Source organism: Lacerta agilis, chromosome 2 (genome assembly GCF_009819535.1).
Source record: "Lacerta agilis isolate rLacAgi1 chromosome 2, rLacAgi1.pri, whole genome shotgun sequence".
In the NCBI taxonomy this organism is placed as follows: Eukaryota; Metazoa; Chordata; class Lepidosauria; order Squamata; family Lacertidae; genus Lacerta; species Lacerta agilis.
The window spans coordinates 106,144,864-106,159,456 of NC_046313.1; positions in this window are offsets into that span (position 1 = coordinate 106,144,864).

Here is a 14,593-nt window from a genome sequence, read left to right on the forward strand (position 1 = left end):
ATAACGAGTACTGCATCTCCATGCATGAGAGAAAACGGGTGGAAAATACGATGGCCGATCCAGATTGTCGCTCATTCTCTTCTTTGGTTTCTTTCTCCCTTCCTTTCCGTGGGATTTTCTACAGTCTCAGCGTTTTCTGTGGACGCTCCATTTGCTTTTGGCCTGATAAGCACACAAAGATTAAAGGAAGCCTGCCTCTGCAGTGCAAGGCTGCCAGGGTTTTATCTCTTGCTGGGGGAGAGAGAGAGGTCACTCTTCCAGATGACATGTTTATTGAGCATTTCACCTTGATTCCCAGGAGCTTTTCCCTCCGCTTCCCCCTCCACCAACAACAACAAGATGCACTTCCCAAACCCCTCTCCTCCTAACACAGGCATTCCCAAACTTGGCCATCCAGATGTTTTGGGACTACGACTCCCATCATCCCTAGCTAACAGTACCAGTGGTCAGGGATGATGGGAATTGTAGTCCCAAAACATCTGGAGGGCCGAGTTTGGGGGTGCCTGTCCTAACATTTTGGGAGCTGCAGCAAACCACAAAATGCCACACACACCCCGACCATAAGAAAAAACGGAATGAGTGAAGATCTCCATCAGGAATGGGGGGGGGGGGAGAGAGAGATCTACACTTGCTACAAGGAGGCAGTGAAGAGCTACACCAGGAATAGAATCATAGAATCATTGTAGAGTTCAAAGGGACCCCAAGGGTCATCTAGTCCAACCCCCCCCCTGCAATACAGGAATCTCAACTAAAGCAGCCATGACAGGTGGCCATCCAAACTCTGCTTAAAAACCTCCAAGGAAGGAGAGGACACAACTTCCCGAGTGAGTCCCTTCCACTGTGAAACATCTCTTAGTGTCAGTTAAGTTCTTCCTGATGTTTGATCAGAATCTCCTTTATTGTAATTTGAAGCCATTGGTTCGAGTGCTACCCTCCGGAGTGGGAGAAAACAAGTTTGCTCCATCCTACACCATGTGACAGCCCTTTAGATACCTGAGGATGGCTATCGTATCTCCTCTCAGCTTCCTCTTTCCCAGGCTAGACAAACCCGATTCCCTCAACCGTTCCTCATAAGGCTTGGTTTCCAAATCCTGGGTCATCTTGGTCGCCCTCCTCTGCACACGTTCCAGCTTGTCGACATTAACATCTTAAATTGTGGCGCCCAGAAGTGGACAGAGGGAGGGAATCGGATCAATCTTGTCGGATGCTGAAGTGGGAATCAAAGGGGGAAAGGGGCCTGCAGACCTCAAGAGACCCCAGAGCTCAGCCCTACACACCATTTCCTCCCTAAGAGTGGCAGGAGACCAGCAGCGCCTCCTATTCAGCAAGATGAGGCATGGAGATGGCTGATCTGGCCTCCAAGGAGTGTACCACAGTCATTGCTACAGCAGTGGTGGACAACACATTCCTTGGAGGCTGGATCTGCTGCCCCGTGAATCTTGTCGCCTGAGGCGGTCACCTCACCTTGCCTCCTGGGTGGGCTGGCCCTGCCTAACCACCCAGGCACCACTCTCCCTTCCCTAAGGAAGCCAACGGCCCTGACTACTGCTACGTCTCCACAGCCACCTATCAGGAATGGACCGTGGGGATTTGCGGGGGAGAAAGAGATGGCTGAGACATGACCTAATGTGTCTTTTCCAGCAATGACCTTCGCATCTTCAAATGCAAACAAGAAACCAGAGAGAGCTAATAATACGCAGCTAGGCTTGCCTGGAGTAAACAGTCCGCTGCCCTGGCTGGGGAAGCAAGGAGCTCGGGTGACACCCGCCTGGAGCCAGCGTGCACAGCCAAGAATGCGCCGAGGACGGGGATAATGTTACTGGGCTGCTGCTGCTGCTGTCCTAAGCGAGTCGCCCATGTTCCTCCATCCCGAAGACGCACTGAGCAGCGTGCGGACAATTTGCAGCAGGAGAGAGGCACTGGGGACGAAGTCGGCCCCCAAATGAGACTGTCCCTTTGGAGGCTCTGTCCCTTAAACGAAGGCTTTATAAGGGGGTTGGACAAAGCCCTAGAAACCGCCTCGGCCAATGGCAAATGCTAAATGGAGACTCCATGTTCAGGAGCAGCAGCGACTGGTGTTCAGATCTCCACATTTCCAAATCGGTTTGCAACTTCCTGTTTCTAAGTCCTCATGAAAATTCACCGGCATTTGAATGCAGCTCTCTCCCCAATACGCTATTTTATTTTCATTCATTTTCAGTCAAGGTGGGTCATGTACACGTTTTTGCCTGCAGCAATCCCCCAATCTGCACATTTCTGCAAATCAACCTTTCCTAATTAAACATATTTTATTATGCATGTTCTATTTTCACTAATAGTTTGCATTTTTTTTGTCACACTTTCCCCGAATGTATGCATTTTTACACACATTACTTGGCTGGAGAACTGCATTGCAAGATTCGGAGCAGGGCGTTATCTTGGAGGACGGCTGTGTTTCAGCTCACACACTGTTTCAGAAAGTGTGAATTAGGCAGGTTCTCCATTTTATGAAAATCGAATCTAATTCTGGGTCCTATTTAAGGTGCTCAAACTACCGGTACTGTCTAAAGCACCGAATGACTTCTCCCCCAAAAATCTCCTTCCCTACTGCCTCCTTCCCTACAGACCCTCCTGAGTGTTATCAGGCGGGGGGGGGGGGCTTCTTGGTAGTTCTTCAGAAGTTGGGGGGGGACAGGAGAAGGGAATGTTTGTGATACCCCGTAAAGTTGTGGAATTCCCTTCCTACAGGCTTCTTCACTGCCCAGCTTTTGGCAAATGCTGAAGATTCAGCCCTTTACTCTTCCACAGCTGTGTTTTCACCCAATTCCTGTGCTAGTAATGTGTTTTTATTCTGAATTTATATTGTCGCAACCTGCCTTGTGTTGCTCTTTTTGTTAAAACTGTTAGCTCTATCTACATCAGACTGATTTTACAGCATCTAAGCTGAACTCTGCAGCTTGCTTAGGCTATGTCATGCCTTGGGACCTGCTGGTGAACAATATTTTAAACAATATTTTCTGCCGATGCCCCCTCACCTTAGGTGTTCCTTTGACCCACTGTTACCACCCACAGCCAGGCCTCCATGCTTTGCTCCTTGTCTGCCCAAGCATGATTGGATCACCTTGGCTGAAGCCAGTATTGATATGGAGGGAAATTAAAAGCGTTGGTTTTTCTGTCGCTACACCTCAAGCTACCCTGTTATTAGTCCCTGATAACCAAGTCTGTAGCTGGGGTGTCTGGAATTTCCTAGCTGCTGCTCGGTGGATAATGTCCCAGAAATGGACGGACGCTCACAAACCAGCTGCGGCAGTGCCTTCCAAGAGAAAGTGGTGGACTTCAGAACATGTGCAAAATATATTACTCCCACCTCTAAGGGAGTAATGCATTTAAAGAACCAAGACTTCCCTCAAGGAATCCTGGGAACTTTACCTCTCACAAAGCTATAATCCCCAGGGCTCTTAGCAAACTACAGTTCCCAGGATTCTTTGGGAGGGGGATTCATGTGACTTAAATGCATGGTGTGTATGCTGCCTAATTTAACTGTGTGTTTTGTGTGTTGCCCTTCTTTCGTTAAAACTTTTAGCTCTACATCAGACTGATTCTGCAAAATCAAAGCTGGATTCTGCAGCTTGCTTAAAGGTAAAGGGACCCCTGACCATTAGGTCCAGTCGTGTCCGACTCTGGGGTTGCGGCACTCATCTCACGTTACTGGCCGAGGGAGCCGGCGTACAGCTTTTGGGTCATGTGGCCAGCATAACAAAGCCGCTTCTGGCAAACCAGAGCAGCGCACAGAAACGCCGTTTACCTTCCTGCTGGAGTGGTACCTATTTATCTACTTGCACTTTGATGTGCTTTCAAACTGCTAGGTGGGCAGGAGCTGGGACCAAGGAACGGGAGCTCACCCCGTTGTGGGGATTCGAACCGCCGACCTTCTGATCAGCAAGCCCTTCCCTTGAGGAATCCTGGGAACTTTACCTCTCACAAAGCAATAATCCCCAGGGCTCTTAGCAAACTACAGTTCCCAGGAATCTTTGGGAGAGGGATTCGTGTGCCTTAAATGCATGGTGTGTAAGCTGCCTAATTTAACTGTGTGTTTTGTGTTTTGCTCTACATCAGACTGATTCTGCAAGATCAAAGCTGAATTCTGCAGCTTGCTTATGTCATTCAAATTCAACAGGCAAAGAAAACATAATTTATTCCACTTCTGTAAATTACAGGGAGAGACAAAAGTGCTGTAAAGGACTGAAACGAAACAGAAATCTCTGACTACGGGGAAATCTTGACGCACACAACAGAGGGAGACTCTCAAATTATCTAAGAAACAGACAAAACAAACTACTGTACTGGATATAACGAGACAAAAAAAAAACCTAAGGTACAAATCACATATTTAAGAGCACAGAGGTGCAGTTTGCAGGTTTTAAAATAGCCACAAGACAAAAAATGATGCACTATGATTCAGAAGTGTACTGTGCTGCCCAGGTCTCAACATCTGGAGAAATCTTAGTGCTTTAACATTTTCAGGACACTCCAGTTCTGAGATAAGGTGGAGCAGCCTTTCAGCCAAAGATCTATATGAGAAAAGTCTTGTCCTTGTGCACCTCACACAACAAGCATCTCACGACAAGTGTTTTGTTTCCATTGATCCGGAAGAATGACTAAAAGGCCCCAAAAATGTAAAACATGCACTAACACACCGTAGAAGGGGGTCAGTTATCTCAGACAGAAATCTTACAAGTGGGCCCTGACACAAAATGTTGCCCTTTGAAAGCCCTGTCCGAGATTCCAGACTCTTCTGTCAGTCAACATGTCAGCGGCTGTTGAACACACACACACACACACACACACACACACACCCTTGTTGCTTCCAGGAAGGGACTTAAAATTGCAAGTGGACTGCTAGAAACAGGCTTATTCTAAGATCAGATTTTCTGCAGGAAGGACAAATTTGGGTTGAATGGGGGAGGCGGATACAAGCGAGCATTTTGGTGCCAATGACATCAGGTGGAGGCTGAGAGGAAACTTAACATTTCACAGGCTGGGAGTCACAGTTTTGTTTCAGATTTTTTTAATTAAGTTGCTTATAATTTTCTTATTGCATTATACTTTACCCTAGTGCTGCCTTATTTTATTTCTTGGTTCAGGAGCCGCCCAGAGAGCTTTTGTGTGAATCTAGGATGTAGTCCCCCACACACACACACAAACACATTAGCTCTTAAAAATCTCCGTTTCCCAGCAAAACTCTGCTGCCAGGCCTGTTAGCAAATAATGTGGCACTTTCCCCTATTATTTACTAGTTACCCTTGACTACAGTAGTTGCCTCCTCCTTTTCTTCTTTTTCTGAGGTCCCTGTTTCTGTCTTTGAATAAGAGGCCCCCCCTTTTTTTAAAGGGGCAGACTTGCACATTAAAGTGCAGCCCAAATATATTTACAGGCGTCTCCTGTATGCGTAAAATCACATATATCATCTAAAATGCCTGTAAACACGCTCTAAACACTCTCTGGGAGCCCTAGAAAAACCCTTAAAAAACAAACATACCAACAAACCAAAAGCACTTACCAGACCGGCATGAACGACGGCAATGGTGGCTCTCGGTTTTCCTTTGCCAAAAATCCACAAAAAATCTGCCCAACTCCACCACGATTGCTCCCACCAAACTTCTTTTCCCAAACTCCCAACTCTCCACAGGCCTCAGAGGTCGGTGCAAAGGCTCCTGGGATTGCTAGCTGCTTTTCTGCTCTTTTCGTGCCATTTTATTTGTCCTTTTCGCTCCTTTCCACAGTTGAAATCGATTTCTTAAATTATTTCCCGGTGCCGCTCGCCCGCCTTCTGCATGTACCGAAGAGGAGACGGGTTTTAATCCAGACCTACCCCAAGGGCTCCCTCGACTCAGCCAGCCCTGATTCACAGATACTGTGGGTGACAACTGTTTCCACAGCTCCCAGAAAGAGACAACTGTGTGTCCGGGACAGTTGTGAGGTGTGGGCTTTGCCTGTGTGTGGCAACTGCTGCCGAAAGGGAAACAGGTGGGGAACGCTGTGGAGAGGAAGAGAGAGGGCAAATCTCTCCTCCACAAGCCGACCTGCAAAGAAAATCCAAACTTCCACCTTTTCGTGCTAGAATTCCTTTTCCCTCTGTCCCTTTTCTGCTAGAGAGTCCCTTTGTGCCCCACGGTAGTTCACTGTTGCTTCTGATTTACACTTCCCAAGGAAACCATTTCTAACTACATGGCTCAGTGGCAGATCTGTTTGTACAATTGGCACGGGAGCCTTTTTGGAGTGGGAGTAGCAGTACATTTGACCTTAGCAATCCCACCCTAAACCAATTGTTATAGTTTGTTTGGAGGTGTAAGACCCAGGGGCGTAGCAAGGGGGGGTGGGGGGCGGTCCGCCCCAGGTTCCATAATGGAGGGGGTGACAAATTATCAAGGAACAATTTTTTTTGGAATTTTTTTTATTATTTTTTGAAAATGCCTGCTCCGAAGGTCTTGTCTTACTATACTAGGGATTATATAGCTATATATGAAATTTCATGCATATCGGTTAATATCTTGACCCTCTTCCAACAAAATAGCTGTTTACTTGGCTGTTTTCCTATGTCGTGAAGGCTGAAATTTCAGTTCAATGGAGCACTTACTGTTCCCAACCCTAACCCTGTGGAAAGCCATCTAACCCTGTGGAAAGCCATCTAATTAGACTTTAATTTGATTTTGAGATGTTTTTAGGAGGTAATTTAATTATTGTTTGATTTTATACCAATGTTATGTATCTGATGTTAGCCACCCTGAGCCCGACTTCGGCCGGGGAGGGTGGGATATAAATAAAAGTTATTATTACTTGTTATTATTCCTTTGTAAGAAAATATGAAATAACGTAAAACCATTTTTGTGGGGGGGATCAATGGGGGGGGTTGACAGGAAATTTTCTGCACCTGGTACCACCTGACCTTCCCATGCCTGGGGGGGGGGTTTGACAAAAAAATCTTTTGCCCCCGGGTACCAATTTACCTTGCTACGCCCCTGGGAGGACCTCGCTACTAAATCCTAGGGGAAAGTGGGACATTCTGGGAACAAATCAGAAACCAGGGTGGCTTCTGTGAATCTGGGACTGTCCCTGGAAAAAACGGACACTTGGAGGGCTTGTGGAGCAGGAACGCTCCATTCACTTTCTAGTCCATTTCTATGGGTTTCCAGACTTCTCCCGGAATAGGAAGCAGGAAGGAGACTAGAACGTAGAATTGTCTACTGCAGTGAGTAGCTGTTGCCCAGCATAGCAGTAAGCTGGAGGCCCAGGAAATGACAACAGATGTCTGTCTGACTGCAGGAGGTGAAAATTAGGAGGAGCAGGGATGCCACAACATCCTCATGCCACTCCCTGCGGCCTGAAATAGGGTTGGGTTGCAGCGGTAGGGGAGTTCCTTGCTGGGCGGACAAGGGGAATCCATTTATGGCTCTCTGTATAGCTGCCAAGTTCCCAATGCCTCAAGTGGCCTTGCTTCCATTTCTCTCCTCTCTTCTCCGCAAGCTCCTTCTTCCCGTTTCAGAATATCTGCCCAGGCAGCTTGCCCCCCTTCAGCCAGCCGTAGGGCGGCACTTGGCTTTTCGATGGTGGCCCGGTGATCTGCAAAGGAAGGACAATGCGCTGGGCTGAGGGTGACCGGGTTGCTGTAGCAGAAGATGTTTGCACATTGAGGAGGCAACGTTAGCTGTTTTCTGTGTCCTAAACAGTAGGATAGGCAACAGCAGCAGGTGGAAGAAAGCAGAAGGAGGGGATAGAAAGAAAGAAAGGATAGAAATGTGTGAAAAGGTAAAGAGAAGGGAGAAGAAGATCTTAGCAGGGAGGAAATGGGAACAGGCGGAGAGCTGGCATCCGAGAAGTGAGAAAGAAGGTGAGTTATGGGGCAGGATGGAAACAGAGAAAGGATTGAGAAATGCTTCCTGCAGAGCTGCTGTCGGTCAGTGTTGACAATACTGAGCTAGATGAACCTATGGTATGAGGCATTTTCCTATGTTCCTATCCTAAGCAGCATTGGACAACAGTATTTTTTGTTAGGAAAATGGCACAGGGAGAAGGGAGAAGGGTTTCAGTCCTGACCGTGCAGCTGCTATTTTTAAAGCAACAACCAGACATTCTGCAATCACACATTTCCATGTATCATCAAAGAGGGTGCCCCCCAGATTTATTCACACAAATCAGCCGGGACCAAGAGGGAGGCAGTCAGGCGTCCGTGGATTCTGCGTTGACGTTAATGAGATCTTAAACAACGCCGTTTGCTTGCAAGGTCAGCCGGGCGAATGTAAAAGTCACACCGGCAGCAGCATTCGCCAGGCTCCCAGGGGAAAGATAACACCATGTCTGCCCGTCCTGCTTCTAACAATGTACCATCCATCACCAGTGTCTCTGGGTCTGCTAAAAAAAAAACTGCTTGCTGCTACCATGCATAATCTTTCGTTAGGTGGATGTAGTCGGCGAACCCAGGAGTCCTGAGCCTCTGCCCCCTTTGTTCTGAAACCTGCACCATTTCCTCCTCTTTTAAGTTCTCAGTTTTCCCAGACAATTGAAAGGGATCTGGCCACTTTCACCTGTTTCAAGACAGACATTGTAGGTTTTTGTGTTGTTCCAAAAACCTCTAGAACTCCATTTGAACAGAAGTGAGGGTCGGGGGGGGGGGAACAATGTGTATGAGTACCCTATAGGAAGCAAAAGCTTTCTAAAACCACTTTTCAGCGCATATCAGTCTCCTGCCTGGAGTATGTGTGTATAATGCAAGAACAGAACAATAGATTCATAGAACTGTAGAGTTGGAAGGGACTCTGAGGTTCATCTAACACAACCCTCTGCAATGCATGTATATGCAGCTGTCCTATACGGGGATCGAACCTGAAACCTTGCTTTTATCACCACCACGTTCTAGTCAACCTAGCTATCCAGACAACTGACCTTGATACAATAATATCACATTAGTAGTGGATTAATACTGGGACATCCACATGTTCCACTTTATTCCTTGTTCTGTGATGCTTCCCCAATTTTTTTGTCACATTTTTACTATCTGGAGGGGCGCTCTTGCACTATAGCACAACGAAAACAGGGCAGCAACAACAACAACAACACAAAACCACAACCCAAACTGGAAAAATGTGAGTTATTAAAATTATAGGATTTCAGCATCTGCTATCTGAAGAAGTGTGCATGCACACGAAAGCTCATACCAAGAACAAACTTAGTTGGTCTCTAAGGTGCTACTGGAAGGATTTTATTTTATTTTATTTTTTTATTTTGTTTTGACTATGGCAGAGCAACACGGCTACGTACCTGTAAGAGGATTTCAGCAGGAAGTTTTGGGATTGGACTGGAAATGAAGCAGGACATCTGCCCTTGAATCTATTGCAGGTGCAAACAGTATTGAACAGTACTGATCGTGTATGACCGCCCTGAGCACAAATCATCATGAAAGGACAATAAGGACAAGAGCCCAAGTATCTTGTTGTCCTGGAAGGGGAGCCAGAGGTGTCATTAGCAGGAGGAAGATCTACAATCTATTATCCTTGTATTCTCTGGGAGGGTAATGTGAGATGGAGGGCCGCGTCCAGATCTCAGCTGCTGTGAGCCACATGTTGTCCTGCTCTGTGACTTGACCCCTACCAACAAATGCTGATTGATGGGACATCAAGGTCTCATCTAGGACTGCAGGTCATGCATTCTTGGCCATCATGGTGAGGGCGGAGGAGACCACTGTTTTGCAAGGAGGGGTGGGCGGGTGGTAGCAGAAGGGAGAAATACAGTGGTACCTCGGGTTATGAACTTAATTCATTTCGGAAGTCCGTTCTTAACCCAAAACCGTTCTTAATCTGAGGTGCACGTAGTCATGCTGGCCACATGACCCAGAAGCTGTCTGCGGGAAAACACCGGCTCCCTCAACCTATAGAGCGAGATGAGCGCCGCAACCCCAGAGTCTTCTGCAACTTGACCCAATGGTCAGGAGTACCTTTACCTTTTATGAGAGTGTTACTGAATTTTGAAGGCGACCCGGCATATTGGCTGTTACTGGATTTAAGCCAGTTTATACACAGTGGTACCTCTGGTTACAAACTTAATTTGTTCTGGAGGTCCGTTCTTAACCTGAAACTGTTCTTTAAGCTGAGGTACCACGTTAGCTAATGGGGCCTCCCGCACAATTTCTGTTCTCATCATTGGGCAAAGTTCGCAACCTGGAGCAAGTACTTCCAGGTTAGCAGAGTTTGTAACCCGAAGCGTTTGTAACCTGAAGCGTTTGTAACCCGAGGTACCACTGTAAGCTGATGTGGCTGCAACCAGGAGTTTTTGGAGGGGGCAGCAAGAAGCAGCTTCAGGGAGTAGTAAAATATGCTGTCGGTATCATGCAGAGATGGGCAACCTCAGCTCTGGGGGTCCAAGCATGGACCCCAGGCCTCTCTATCTGGCCCTTGGCACTGTTTGAAGGGCACACCCCCTCCCCCCCGGCTACATCCTCACTGGCCTTGCTTCAAAGCATCCTTGAACTCTGTCAGAGAGGCTCTTTCTCTCCAGAACCCGGAAGCTGCCACAGCAGCTGCTCATTTCTCCGGCGATGGGTGCACTCGCAGCACACCCCTTGGATTTTGCCAGCTGAGGCAACTTCCTCAGTTTGCCTCATGAGCAGGCTGGGCTTGATGACGGCTAAAAGCGAAGGACGGATAGGCTTTTTGTGGATGTCTTCTGCAACATGTTCCTCAGGTAGTAATAATGCAGTAAGGGTGGGTTCATTTTGCAATGCTTTCCTGATGCTACCATGTTATAGAATCATAGAATCACAGAGTTGGAAGAGACCACAAGGGCCATCCAGTCCAACCCCCTGCCAAGCAGGAAACACCATCAAAGCATTCCTGACAGATGGCTGTCAAGCCTCTGCTTAAAGACCTCCAAAGAAGGAGACTCCACCACACTCCTTGGCAGCAAATTCCACTGCCGAACAGCTCTCACTGTCAGGAAGTTCTTCCTTATGTTTAGGTGGAATCTTCTTTCTTGTAGTTTGAATCCATTCCCCCATGTCCGCTTCTCTGGAGCAGCAGAAAACAACCTTTCACCCTCCTCTATATGACATCCTTTTATATATTTGAACATGGCTATCATATCACCCCTTAACCTTCTCTTCTCCAGGCTAAACATACCCAGCTCCCTAAGCCGTTCCTCATAAGGCATCGTTTCCAGGCCTTTGACCATTTTGGATGCCCTCTTCTGGACACGTTACAGCTTGTCAGTATCCTTCTTGAACTGTGGTGCCCAGAACTGGACACAGTATTCCAGGTGAGGTCTGACCAGAGCAGAATATAGTGGTACTATTACTTCCCTTGATCTAGACGCTGTACTCCTATTGATGCAGCCCAGAATTGCATTGGCTTTTTTAGCTGCTGCATCACACTGTTGACTCATCGCTGTCCAGAGGGGCTACAGAGAGCCAGTGTAGTGTAGTGGTTAAGAGCGGTGGACTCATACTCTGGTGAACCGGGTTCGCGTCTCCGCTCCTCCACATGCAGCTGCTGGGTGACCTTGGGCTAGTCACACTTCGCTGAAGTCTCTCAGCCCCACTCACCTCACAGAGTGTTTGTTGTGGGGGAAGAAGGGAAAGGAGAATGTTAGCCGCTTTGATACTCCTTCAGGTAGTGATAAAGCGGGATATCAAATCCAAACTCTTCTTCTTCTTCTACAGAGCAACCAAAGCAGGACACAGAAGGGGCGGGGGGACCCTCTGGAATGTTAGTGGTTATGAAAAGTTTCGGGATTTCAGCAGGAAGTTACAGGATAACCAATGACTGGAAATGAAGCAGCGTGGATAACCCCCCAGGTGCTTAAAAAGGCAAAGCGCCGCCTCAGAACCTGAACTCAGAGGCTCCTGAATAAACCAGTGCCGTGTAAACTTAACTGGCATCAAATGAAAAAGCTTTTAAGAACTTTTAATAGATCTTAATTTTAAAAAGAAAAAAATGCTCTAAAAGCAGCCTGCAATTATGAATAAAGCTCTTTTAAGTACACATCAAAGTCTCCTTTACAAAACGGTTACCCTGCACGGGGCATGAGGGCCTCTTTTAAAATTATTTTTTTAGTTTTGCCTGGGTTCCCAATTTTAATCCACTCAGACCCATTTGCCATCGTCCCAAGGAAAACCAACCCAACCCTGCTGCTGCTTCAAGAACACAGAAGGTCAGAAGGGGCGGGTGTCAAGTCATGGGACAGAAATTCCTGAGAAGCGTGAATTAGCATTTGCTATCTGGGCAAGGGAGGGAGCCGTGGGTAAGGCTTAAGAAAGTGCCCTGAGAAGCTGAGGATACGCTCATGGGATGGAGGAAGAAGTGGGAGGGGGGGAACCCGGCCGGCACCACCACCACCCAAAGCCATGGCAGGGATCCAAGGAGAGAGAACAAGTTAATAGTTTAACGAGAGCGCAAGCTTTGATGGGGGAAAATATGCTGCTGAATGGACGGTTGCTATGGAGGCCTGTCTGGAGGTCATTGGGATCACAGGCCTTTCATACAAGGCTGGTTGGCGTTATTGGATTAAATCCATCAGGCAAAATGTTAACTGATATATCGGGGCAAATTGGGGCAGATGAGTGCTGGCTTCCACGGCTGCCATTTTATAAAATAATGATTTTTTAAAAAAATGCCAGCTCCTGCTCTTCTGAAGGAGCGTCTCCACCCTCATTGTTCTGCCCAGACACTGAGGTCTAGCGCCGAGGGCCTTCTGGTGGTTTCCTCGCTGCGAGTAGCCAAGTTACAGGGCACCAGGCATAGGGCCTTTTTGGTAGTGGCACCCTCCTTGTGAAAAACTGTCCCACCCGATGTCAAAGAGAAAAACAACTACCAGACTTTTAGAAGACATCTGAAGGCAGCCCTGTTTAGGGAAGCATTTAATGTTTAATAGATTGTTGTATTTTAACATTCTGTTGGAAGCCGCCCAGAGTGGCTCGGGAAACCCAGCCAGATGGGCGGGGTATAAATAATAAATTATTATTATTATATTATATTATTATTCTGCAGGTCACCTCTGTCACGCTAAGGAACGGTTCACCAGATACATATCCACACGGCAGGTTGGTATATACAGTAATGGAGCAGAACCAGTTCTGTTTTTCTTTTAAAGCAGCAACCCTAACAGAAGGAAGGGTCGCCATGCATGCGTGAGAGCTGCAGGGGAAGTGCTGCCATGTGGAATCCAAGTTTCCATGCCCTTTCCCAGAATATTCCGTTCCATTCCCCCCCCTCCCCTGCCATTTCCACTTTCCCCTCCCCGCATTCCGTGCCCGCTCTGCCTGCTCAGTCCTCAATGGGCAATTTTTGAAGGGGTGGAGCTTCTGTAGATCTAGGTCAGTATTGTGTATTCTGATTGGCAGCAGGGTCTTAGGCAGAGGCTACCAGTCCCCCTCCCCAACTCTAGTGATGGCCATGATGCCACCTTGGGCCTTCTGGGTATAAGGCATAGGTTCTGTGAGTGCGCAATGCCCCCTGCATGCATTATATTGCTGATGAATAGGGCGATTGTGTCAAGTAGAGGCAAGTGAACAAGCTTTTTCATACTTGCCAGTTCTCAGGTAGTTCAGGGATGGGGAACCTGTGGCCTTCCGTATGTTGCCACATTGCAACTGCCTAACCATTCAATGGAGGTTTTTAAGCATTGGAGGTTTTCAAGCAGAGGTTGGACGGCCATCTGTCATGGATGCTTTAGTTGAGATTCCTGCATTGCAGGGGGTTGGACTGGATGACCCTCGGGGTCCCTTCCAGCTCTACAAGTCTATGATTCTATGACTTGTTATTCTGGCTGGGTTGATGGGCGTTAAACAGTGTATGGAGGGCCATTAGTAGTAGTAGTAGTAGTACCCCAGCCACTCTAGACAGCTTCCAGAATATAAAAATAATAATAGAACATTGATTAAACATTTAAAACTTCCACGTACAGGGCTGTACAGTGGTACCTCGACTTACGAATTTAATCCGTTCCGAATGCACATTCGTAGGTTGAAAAATTTATAAGTCGAAAAAAGTGATTTCCCCATAGGAATGCATTGGAAACGAAAAATTCGAAAAAAATTCGTAAGTTGAGTAAACCGCATCTAAAATTCGTAAGTCGAGTAAACCCCATCTAAAACCGCCAATGGATGTCCTTCGGATGTCGAAAAATTCGTAGGCGTGCGGGCACTTTTTTCATTCGTAAGTCGAAAAATTCGTATGTCAAGTAATTCGTAAGTTGAAGTACCACTGTATAAGCTTCCCATCTCTGGTGCAACGGGTATGATACTGGATTTGGAGTAGGGCCAAGACTGTAAAAGAACAGTTCAGCAGTGAAGCTCGCTGGGTGACCTTGGGTAGTTAACTCTCTCTGAATCTCACCTTCATCACAGAGATAACACAAAGATAAAATGGAGAAAGGGAAGGGACCATGCCTGCCAACAAGTGCTCTTCGGAGATTAAGAGGCTGGTGAACATGAGGATGATACCGGGGTGTCCAGATGCAAAAGACGACTGCATTGTAAGGGGTTGGACTAGATGACCCTCGGGGGTCCCTTCCAACTCTGCAATAACAATAATAATAATAAATTATTATTTATACCTATCTGGCTGGG